Source organism: Sturnira hondurensis, unplaced genomic scaffold (assembly GCF_014824575.4).
Source record: "Sturnira hondurensis isolate 20B ecotype Veracruz unplaced genomic scaffold, ASM1482457v3 Scaffold0011391, whole genome shotgun sequence".
Classification (NCBI taxonomy): Eukaryota; Metazoa; Chordata; class Mammalia; order Chiroptera; family Phyllostomidae; genus Sturnira; species Sturnira hondurensis.
In genome coordinates, this window is record NW_028084022.1 from 571,132 (window position 1) to 581,828 (window position 10,697).

Below are 10,697 nucleotides of genomic sequence, written 5' to 3' on the forward strand. Positions count from 1 at the left end.
ACTTCATTTCTTTGGCTGAAATAACTGGTTATTTAATAGTTACCAAATCTTTTTTCATTATTTCATTGCCAAAGTCATTGTGTAATACTCTTAAAACCTTAACATGATACTCTTGGCTAAAACTAGCTATTCCAACTTATTTTAGCAGGAGGCATTATAGCATCCATATAAGATACAACTGACCCATAATTGAATCACAGAATTATAATCAGGCAATCTTATCTTTTTTAAACTGTACTTGAATAAAACTCATTAAAAAGCTATATGATTGTGAGTGTGTGTGTTTGTGAATGTATGTATATTTAATATGGCCACTTCTCACTACCTTCACTGCCTCTGATCTAATCTAAGGCAACTTCATCTTTTTCTTGGATTGTTTCAATAGTCTCTTAACTAGTCTCCTTCCTTCTATCCTTGCATGCCTAATTATAATTTCAATAGAACATTAAACACAAGTCAAAACTCTCCATTGGTTTTATATTCTTCTCAAAATAGAGACAAAGTCCTTGTAATGACTTAAAAAATACTTTTCTGTGTGTACAACCCTCTTGCCTTCTCATCTTGTTCCTTTTCATTCTCTACTTCACTCATTCTACTCCAGGCATACTGGTTCCTGGCTATCCCACAAACATTTTAGACCTGTTTACCTCAGAGCCTCTATGATAGCTCTTCCTTCTGATTGGAAAACTCTTCCATCAGGTATCCACATATCTCATGTGTCACTTCCTTCAAGTTTTTGCTTAAATATTTATTTTTCAATGATTATCCCATTTTAACTGCACACTGGAACTCCTGATATACTTTCCCCAGTCATTTCCCCCACAACATCTATCAAATCCTTTCATTATCATCTATCTATCAATCTATCTATCTATCTATCTATCATCTATCTATCTATTGTCTGATTATTACCAGTTGAAAGTAAGCTCCACCAGGGAAAATGTAGTTTGGTTTTAATTCCCTGGGGAATCCTCAGGCATATAGAGTCACTCAATAAACCTTGGTTGACTGCTTCTTTCTTCTTGAAACCCTGTTCTCTTGGCTAAGTGACCACTCTCTCCTGATCATTCTCCTACCTCTGTGTTTGTCATTTCCACAGTTTCCTTTTCAAAATCTTGCTTCTAGTCATTTTTACATGTGGATACCCTCCACTACAAGATTCTTTCATGGTCTATTTTATTTATACCATATCTCCACCTCCCACCTATATCATAACTCCCAAATTAACATGGCCAGCCCATATGTCTCCTGAGACTAAAGCCTTAACTATAAATCTATCCACCTACTTGAAATCCCCACTAATGTGTCCCAAATGTACTTGATACTCAAGTTGTACAAAACTAAAACTGTCAACTGATTTCTCAAAAGAAACATAGAAGGCAAGAAGGTACTGGAAAGAAGTATTTGAAGTCATGAAAGGCAAGGACCTACACCCAAGATTACTCTATCCAGAAAAGCTTTCATTTAAAATGGAAGGGCAAGCCCTGGCTGGTGTAGCTCAGTAGATTGAGCTCAGGCCTACAAACCACACAATCATGGTTCGATTCCCAGTCAGGGCACATGCCTGGGTTGCAGGCCAGTTCCCAGCAGGGGACTCATGGGAGGCAGCCATACATTGATATTTCTCTCCTCTCCTTCCCTTCCCCTCTAAATATTAATAAATAAAATCTTAAAAAATAAAATGGAAGGGCAGATCAAGTGCTTCCTAGATCAGGTCAAGTTAAAGGAGTTCATCATCACCAAACCATTACTACATGAAATGTTAAAGGGACTTATCTAAGATAAAGAAGATAAAAAATATGAACAGTAAAATGTCAACAAACTCACAACTCAACAAATGAACCTACAAGAAAAACAATGTAAACAAAAACTAAGCAAACAACCAGAACAGGCATAGAATCAGAGAAATGGAAATCAGATGGAGGGATCTCAGTGGGGAGGGGGAAGGGAGGAATAGGAGGGAAAAGGTACAGGGAAGAAGAAGCATAATTAGTAGGCATAAAATAGACAGAGAGAGATAAAAATGGTATAGGAAACAGAGGACTCAAAGAAGTTACACGTACAACCCATGGACATGAACTACGGGGAGTGGAATGCTAGAAGGTTGGGGGAGCAGGGTGGAAGGGGGATAAAGGGGGAAAAATGGGAAAACTGTAATAGCATAATCAATAAAAAATACTTAAAAATCAACATAACAAAATGAGAGCCTAGGAATAAACCCATACATTTGTAGTCAATTGCTTTTCAACCAGAATGCCAAGCCTATTCAATAGAAGAGTATATTTTGAACAAAATGTTCGGAGACAACTGTATATCCATATGCAAAAGAATGAAGTTGGACCCTTGCTTTATGCTATATACAAAAATTAACTCAAGATTGTTTCAAAGATAAAACTGTTAGAACACATAAGCATAACTCTTCTGACTTTGGCTTAGAGAATGGTTTCTTTGATATAACACCAAAACAAGAGCAACAATAGAAAAAAATAGATTAATTAGACATCATCAAAATTGATAATCTTGTGCTTCAAAGAACAACATAAAAAATAGAAAAGACAATCCAGGATCCAAGATTACAGCAGAGTAGATGTATGTTCTACTCACCTCCTCCCAGAATCAAACTGGATTGCAACTAAATTATAGAACAATCAACCTGAATAACCAACTGAATACTATCTACACAGAGGTCTTATAACCAAGGATTTACAAGAAGCCACATCAAGACTGGTAAGAGAAGTGGATACATGAAAAAGAATGGCCTGCTACCATGAGCAGCAGCTGGGAAGCATGGGCTCTCAACCCCAAGCTGAGCTCTACAGCCCAGAACACCAAAGCCAGGAAGAGATGCCTACATAACATCTGGCTGTCAAAATCAGCAGGGATTCTGTCTGCCAAGGAGAGGTGGGAGTCTGCTAGAGACACAGGCACAGCCTTAAAGAGCCAATGCACAAAACCTTGTTCACAGCTACTCACTCTGAGCTCTGGTAGAGGAAGGGCAGAGAAACTAGAGTCTCCTGAGAAGATACTGGGGTTTGTGGCTCTAGGGAAGGAGCTAAATAGAAAATAGCCAAGATCCATGGACTGAGTTCTTCTACCATACCACAGATGCCATCTTCTTTGGGTAGAACACTCCCCTCCACATGGCATCACCCTGAGAAAATTCAATAGCCCTACCCTCTAGACTCTTTGCTACCCTACCTAGCAAAGCTTGGGCGCTGCTGAAGAGTCAACTGCCTAGCTTGAGGTATAGAGTTCTGGGCAGACTAGGGGGGTAGCCAGTGACTAAGTTCTGTGACTTTGGTGAGAGGGTTATTCTCCCAACAGTCCCATGAACCTGACTAGTGCCTCCCACTCACAGGACATCTGGTATCCCACTCCCCAGGTTCCTGTAGGGCCCACCATCCTGATTCTTGGTAGCTCCACCATGCTGATGACTAAGCAGAATACAGGATAGATTGAGTTCTGTAGCTCTTTGGAAATGGGGCACTCCCCCAGTAATCCTCCAAACCTGATTGGCACCTCTGCCTCATGGGAAATCCAGCAGCTCCAGCCTCTCAAATCCCAGTGGCCCCACCCTACTAAAATCAACATCTGGACAGAATCTTGGACAGACTGAATTGTGTGGCCAAATATTGGTCTGTTTGGGTCAAATAAACTCTGCTGGCCTTCCTCTGACAACTTCCTGAAACCCCACACCACCACAAAGGTATGCAAACACCCAGCATATGGCAGCTAGACTTAGTATACATGTAAAAGCTAATAGTATTGGGATGTTTGATGAATGGGCTCAGACCTGGTACTGGCACTGAGTTTGAACCTGTATCAATCTGCTGAATGTCATTCATTTCTACTTAGTGACTCAATGAGAAACCTACCTTATGCAGCTTAAATACCACCAGAGGTTCCTTCTGTAACTGAGCCTAAATACAGCCAGCATGTATAGGCAGGCAGAGCCTGAGCACAGGGTGCCTTAGGTATTTTACTGAGCTGCCTCTGGATTTTGGTGCTGGCGGAAGTGAATCTTAGTGCACTTCTTGGTCATTCCTGTACACACCCAGGGCCAGCAGAGGCAGCTACAAATTCTGGATCACTTTGTTGGTCCAAACAGGTTGCCCAGGGCCAATCATAGGCAGCATCTAACATAGGTCTGAACCAAAGTTCCTCCCAAGAAACCAAAACCCAACACATGCAGAGGCCAGCTTTAGACAACATCAGAGTAGTATCCAATTAACTTTACAAGCAAAATATGAAAAGAAAGCTCTCAGCAGACGCCAGATGCTTTTGAACCAAATTTTACTTCCTGTGGTTAGCACCTGCAGAGCAGCTTGTATGTGTACACTATATTCAGGGTGCATTCTCATATCAAACAGCTAGAGGGTTGACCCCATGCACAAACAGGCCAATAGCATTCAAGAATTTATAAGAACAGGAGTGCCCACATAACCCACACAAGGAACAATTCAGGAGCACCCAGCTCAAGTGAAAAAGGAGATTGTGCCAATGGGTCCCACAGGACATCTGCTACATAAGGGCATCCTTCAAAGACTTGGAGTCATAGCCGATCTACCTAATACATAGAAAACAAACACAAAAGCCATAAAAAATGTGGATACAAAGAAATATGCTCAAATGAAAGAATAGGAGAAATCTCCAGAAAAAGAGCTAAATGAAATGGAGGCAAGCAATGTATTAGCTATAGAGTTCAAAAAGTGGTTATGCAGATGCTCAAAGAACTTTGTAAGAACTACAAGGAAGTTAGAGAGAACCACAACAGCAAGAAAAAAACATAGAAACCATTAAAAAGAATCAGTCAGAAATTAAGATTACAATATCTGAAATAAAGAATACACTGGAAGGAATAAACAGTAGGTTGAATGAAGTAGAGAACTGAATCAGTGATTTGGAAGACAAGGAAGAAATAACCAATCAGAGCAGCAAAAAGAAATAGAACGTAAAAAAATAAGGACACTTGAAAAGACCTTTGGGACAACATGAAGCATAACAATATCTTCACCATATGGATACCAGAAGGAGAAAAGAGGACAAGAGATTAAGAACCTGTTTGAAGAAATAATGAACTAAAACTGTCCTAATCTGTCAAGGGAACATGACACACAAGTTCAGGAAGCACAGGGAGTCCCTACCAAGATGAAGCCATAGAGGACCACACCAAGACACAACACAACTAAAATGGTAAAAGTTAAAGACAAGGAGAGAATCTTAAAAGCAGCAAGAGAAAGACAATTAGTTACCTACAAGGGAGCTCCCATGAGACTGACAGCTGATTTCTCAACAGAAATATTTCAGACAAGAAGTGATTGGCATAAAATATTCAAAGTGATGAATACCAAGGACTTACAACCAAGGCTACTTTACCCAGCAACACTATTATTTAAAATTTAAAAAGAAATAAAGAACTTTCCCAAAAAGAAAGAGTTAAAGAGGTTCATTACCACAAAACCAGCATTACAAGAAATGTTTAAGGGTCTTTCTGAGGAGAAGGAGAAGAAGAGGAAAAAGAAGGAAGAGGAGGAAGGAAAAGAAGGAAAAAACTAAGAAAGAAGAGGAAGCAGAAGAAAAGAAGAAGAAAGAGAAGGAGGAGAGAAAAAGGAAGAGAAGGACGAGGAAGAGGAAGAAGGAGGAAGGGGAGGAAAAGAAGGAGAAGAAAAAGGAGAAGTAGAAAAGGAAGAAGAAGCAGGAGGAGAAGAGGAGGAGGATGGAGAGGGAGGGGAAGGAGGAAGAGAAGAAAAGAAAGAGGAAGAGGTGAAGACAGAAGAACATAGTTAAAAGAACAAAATGGCAATAAATATATACCTATACATAATCACTTTCAATGGCCTGATTGTTCAACTCAAAAGACATAGGGTAGTTGAATAAATAGGAAAAAAAGACCTGCTCTGGCTGGTGTGAGTCCGGTGATTGAGTGCTAGCCTGTGAACCAAGGGGTCGCCAGTTCAATTACCAGTTGGTGTACATGCCTGGGTTGCATGCCAGGTCCCCAATGGGGGCCACATGAGAGGAAACCACATGTTGATGTTTCTCTCCCTCTTTTTCTCCCTCTTTTCCCCTCTGTCCAAAAATAAAGAAATACAATATATTTTTTTTTAAAAAAGAAAGCAAGACATGTATATAGCCTGTCTACAAGAGACATACCTCAGAATAAAAAAATAGATGCAGACTAAAAATGAAGGGATGAAAAAAGATATTTCATGCAAATGAAAAGGGGGGAAATGGGATAGCAATAATTACAGCTGACAAAATAGACTGAAACAAAAACTCTGGATTGATGATCCAAGAGGGTGGAAGAGTGGGAGAAATACTAACCACCTGAATTGGACTTCCACCAAGATGGAGGCATAGGTGGAAACACTGTGCCTCCTCTCATAACTAAGTTTAAAGTTAACAAAGTTTCAGTAACAAAAACACAGCCAAAACACAGAAAATTGAACTATATGGAAGTCCAACAACAACAAACCATTAAACCAAAATGGTAAGAGGGGAGGAGCCAGCAGTGGAGCAGGGTCAGGTAGGAAAGATCTCCCTACTCAGGCTCACAGGCAGCCCTGGGTGGATCCCAGGTGTGGGGTAGCAACAGGCAAACCCAGTGAGGGCGCAAGGTGGCAGGCTGACCACGGTCACACATTTGCGCGCAGATAAACCAGCAAAGGAGCGAGCAGTGAGACAGACTATGCAGGCCCCAGAGGTGGGAAGCAGGAGAGGGGACCGCCACTGCCCCTCTCTAACCCTGCCCCTACATACGTCACAACCCAGCGACTGAGTTGTCCCACCCTGGTGAACATCTAGGGCTCCGATCCTGATACGTAACAGGCACGAACAAACCAAAATATGGCTCAATAAGAACTCAAAGCTCCTGAGCCAATAGCTCTAAGTGACCAAGAAATAGCCAACCTATCAGATGCACAGTTCAAAATACTGGTGATCAGGATGGTCACAGAACTGGTCGATTTTAGTCACAAATTAGAGGAACAAATGAAGGTTAAACTAATTGAAATGAAGAGAAATGCACAGGAAACCAATAGTGATGGAAAGGAAACTGGGACTCAAATCAAGGGAGTGGACCAGAAGAAGAAAAAAATGAGCAAACAGAAAAGAAGGAAGAAACAAGAATTCAAACAAAGGAGGAGAGGCTTAGGAACCTCCAGGACATCTTTAAATGCTCCAACATCTGAATTATAGGCGCACCAGAAGGGGAAGCGAAAGAGCAAGTGTAAAACTTATTTGAACAAATAATAAAGGAGAACTTCCCCAATCTGGCAAAGGAAATAGACTTCCAGGAAGTCCAGGAAGCTCAGAGAGTCCCAAAGAAGTTGGATCCAAGAAGGAACACACCAAGGCACATCATAATTACATTAGTCAAGATTAAAATGAAGGAGAGAATCCTAGAAGCAGCAAGAGATAAGGGGACAGTCACCTACAAAGGAGTGCCCATAAGACTGTCAGCGGATTTCTCAAAAAAGACCTTACAAGGAAGAAGGGGCTGGAAAGAAGTATTCCAAGTCATGAAATCCAAAGACCTACATCCAAGATTGCTCTAACCAGCAAAGCTTTCATTTAGAATGGAAGGACAGGTAAAGTGCTTCTCACATAAGATCAAATTCAAGGAGCTCATTATCACCAAGTCCTTACTATATAAAATGTTAAAGGAATTATCTAAGAAAAAGAAGATAAAAAATATGAACAGTGTAAGGACAGCAAACTCACAGTTATTAACAACCACACCTAAAACAAAAGCAAACTAACAGGACAGCTAGATCAGTAGTGGAACCAGAGAAATGAAGATCACATGGAGGGTTAGCAACAGGGGAGTGGGAGGAGGAGAAGGGGGGAGGAGGTACAGAAAATAAGTAGCATGGATGGTAGGTAGAAAATAGACTGGAGGAGGGCAAGAATAGTAGGGGAAATATAGAATCTAAAGAACTTGAGACACATGGACATAAACTAAAGGGGGGGAATGGTGGGGGAGGGGGTGTGCAGGGTGGAGGGGAATGCAGGGGAGAATTAGAACAACTGTAATGTCATAATCAATAAAATATATTTTTTAAAAAAGAAAAAAATACTAACCACCTCCCAGAACCAAATGGGAATTACAACTAAAATGTAGAAAAGTCATCTTGAATCACCAACTGAACAGTAGCTGGAGAGAAGCCTTACAACCAGGGACAGAGAAAAGAAAACACTTCAGCACAACATGAGTGGTAGGAAGTGTGGAGGGGATGCAAGAGGTCTGGCTGGGCTTCCATGGGTGGCAGCTGAAGTGCTAGAAGGATATTTTAGCAGTTGGGGGTTCCCCCTGAGAAATGTGGGGTCTAAACCCCAAGCTAGGCTCTCTGGACTATAGCTCCCGATCCAAAAGGGAACCCAGACAACATCTAGCTGTGAAAAGCAGAAGGGGTTCTGTCAACCAAGGAGAGATGGCTGGAGATGCAGAGAGCCTTTTAAAGGGCCAAAACACAAAACTTCGATTGTAGCCACTTACCTGGGTACTGGCAAAGGGAGGGCAGCTGCCAGGATCCCAGTGCTGAGGCATCCCCCATATAAGCAGTAGCCATCTCCTTCAGACAGAGCACTCAATTCTGAATGGATCAGCCAGAGGGGAAGCAATAACCCTGCCCACAGGAATTACTCTGCTCCATCCCATGGCCTTAAACCTGACAGCTGATCACAGATTGATTGAATTAATGACTGGTTAGTTTAACAGCTCATTAGTTTTTAAAACTAAGTCAGACAAAGAAGCAGCCACAATTGAAAAAAAAAGACTCCAAATGAAAGAACAACACGATTCGCCTGAAGAATTAAATGAAATGGAGGCAAACAATCAGTCAGATAGAGGATTCAGAGTAACAAATATAAGGATATTCAACAGCATAAAAAAAGGACATAGAAACAATTAAAAAGGATCAATCAGAAATAAAGAATGGGACATCAGAGATAAATAAAACATATATTGTTTTATTTATTAAACATACACTGTGAGGAATAAATAGTAGGTTAGATGAAGCACAAGATTGAATCAGTGTTTGGGAAGACAAGGTAGAAAAATCAACCTGGCAGAGAAGCAAAAAGAAAAAAAGAATTTTAAAAAATGAGGAGAGCTTAAGAATCATCTAAGACAATATGAAGCATAACAACATCAGCATCATGGGAGTACAAGAAGGAGAAGAGAGTGAGCAAGGGACTGGGAATCTATTTGAAGAAATAACAACTGAAAACTTCTTTAATCTAGTGATGGAAAAAATCACACAAGTCCAGGAAGCGCAGAGAGTTCCAAACAACTTGGACCCAAAGATTCCTACACTGAGACACATCATAATTAAAATGACAAGGCTTAAAGGTAAGGAGAAAATCCTAACACTCGCAAGAGAAAAGCAGGTAATTACCTACAAGGGAACACCAATTAAAATGTCAACTGATCACTATACAGAAATATTCCAGGCAAGAAGGAAATGGTGGGGCATATTCAAGGTGATGAAAAGTAAGGACCTAAAACCAAGGCTACTTTACCCAGCAAGGCTATTGTTTAACATTAGAGGAGAAATAAGGAGCTCCCCAAATAATTAAAAGCTAAAGAAGTTTGTTAACACCAAACCAACTGTGCAACAAATGTTAAAGGGCTTCATTTAAGAAAAAGAAGAAGAAAAAAGAGAAAAGAAGAAACAGAGGAAAACAGTCTGATAATAAAGGATACATACTTATCAAGGATAATCACATTAAAGTAAATGGCTTAAATGCTCCAACCAAAAGACATAAGCTAGCTGAGTGGATAAAAAAACAAGACCCATATATATGCTGCCTTCAGGAGACCCATCTCAGATAGAAAGATACACACAGACTAAAAGTAAAAAGATGGAAAAAGATATTTTATGCATAGAGACAAGAAAAAAAAAGAAGGAGTAACAGTACGTATATCCGACAAAATAGACTTTAAAACCAAGGCTATAAAAAGAGACAAAGAATGACACTGTGTAATAATAAAGGGAACAATCCAATGAAAGGATACAACCCTGGTAAATGTATGCACCCAACATAGAAGCACCTTAATATGTAAAGCAAATCTTGATGGACATGAAAGGAGAAATCAACAGAAATACAGTCATCACCAGGGATTTTAACACCCCATTGACTCCAATACATAGATCTCTCAGGCATAAGATAAACAAGGAGACAGAAACCGTCAATGAAGCAGAATATACATACTTTTTATGTGCACATGTTACATTTACTAGGATAGGCCACATGCTAGGACACAAAACAAGTCTAAATAGATTTTAAAAGATTGAAATCATATTAAGCATCTTCTCTGATCACAATGTTATGAAACTAAAAATCAATCACAAAAGGAACACTGAAAGACATGCAAAAACATGGAAGCTAAATAAAATGTTATTAAATAATGAGTGTGTCAACAACAAGATCAAGGAAGAAATCAAAAGATACCTTATTACAAATGAAAATGTGGACACAACACTCCAAAATTTGTAGGACACTGGGAAAGCAATCTTAGGAGAAAAATCCACAGCATTACAGGTCTATCTCAAAAAAAAAAAAAGAAAGAAAGAAAGAAACACACAAGAAAAAGCTCAAATAAGCAATGTAAATTCACACTTAAAGGAGCTTGAAAAGAAACAACAAAGCCCAAAGTGAATAGAAGGAAGGAAATAATTAAGATCAGAGTAGAA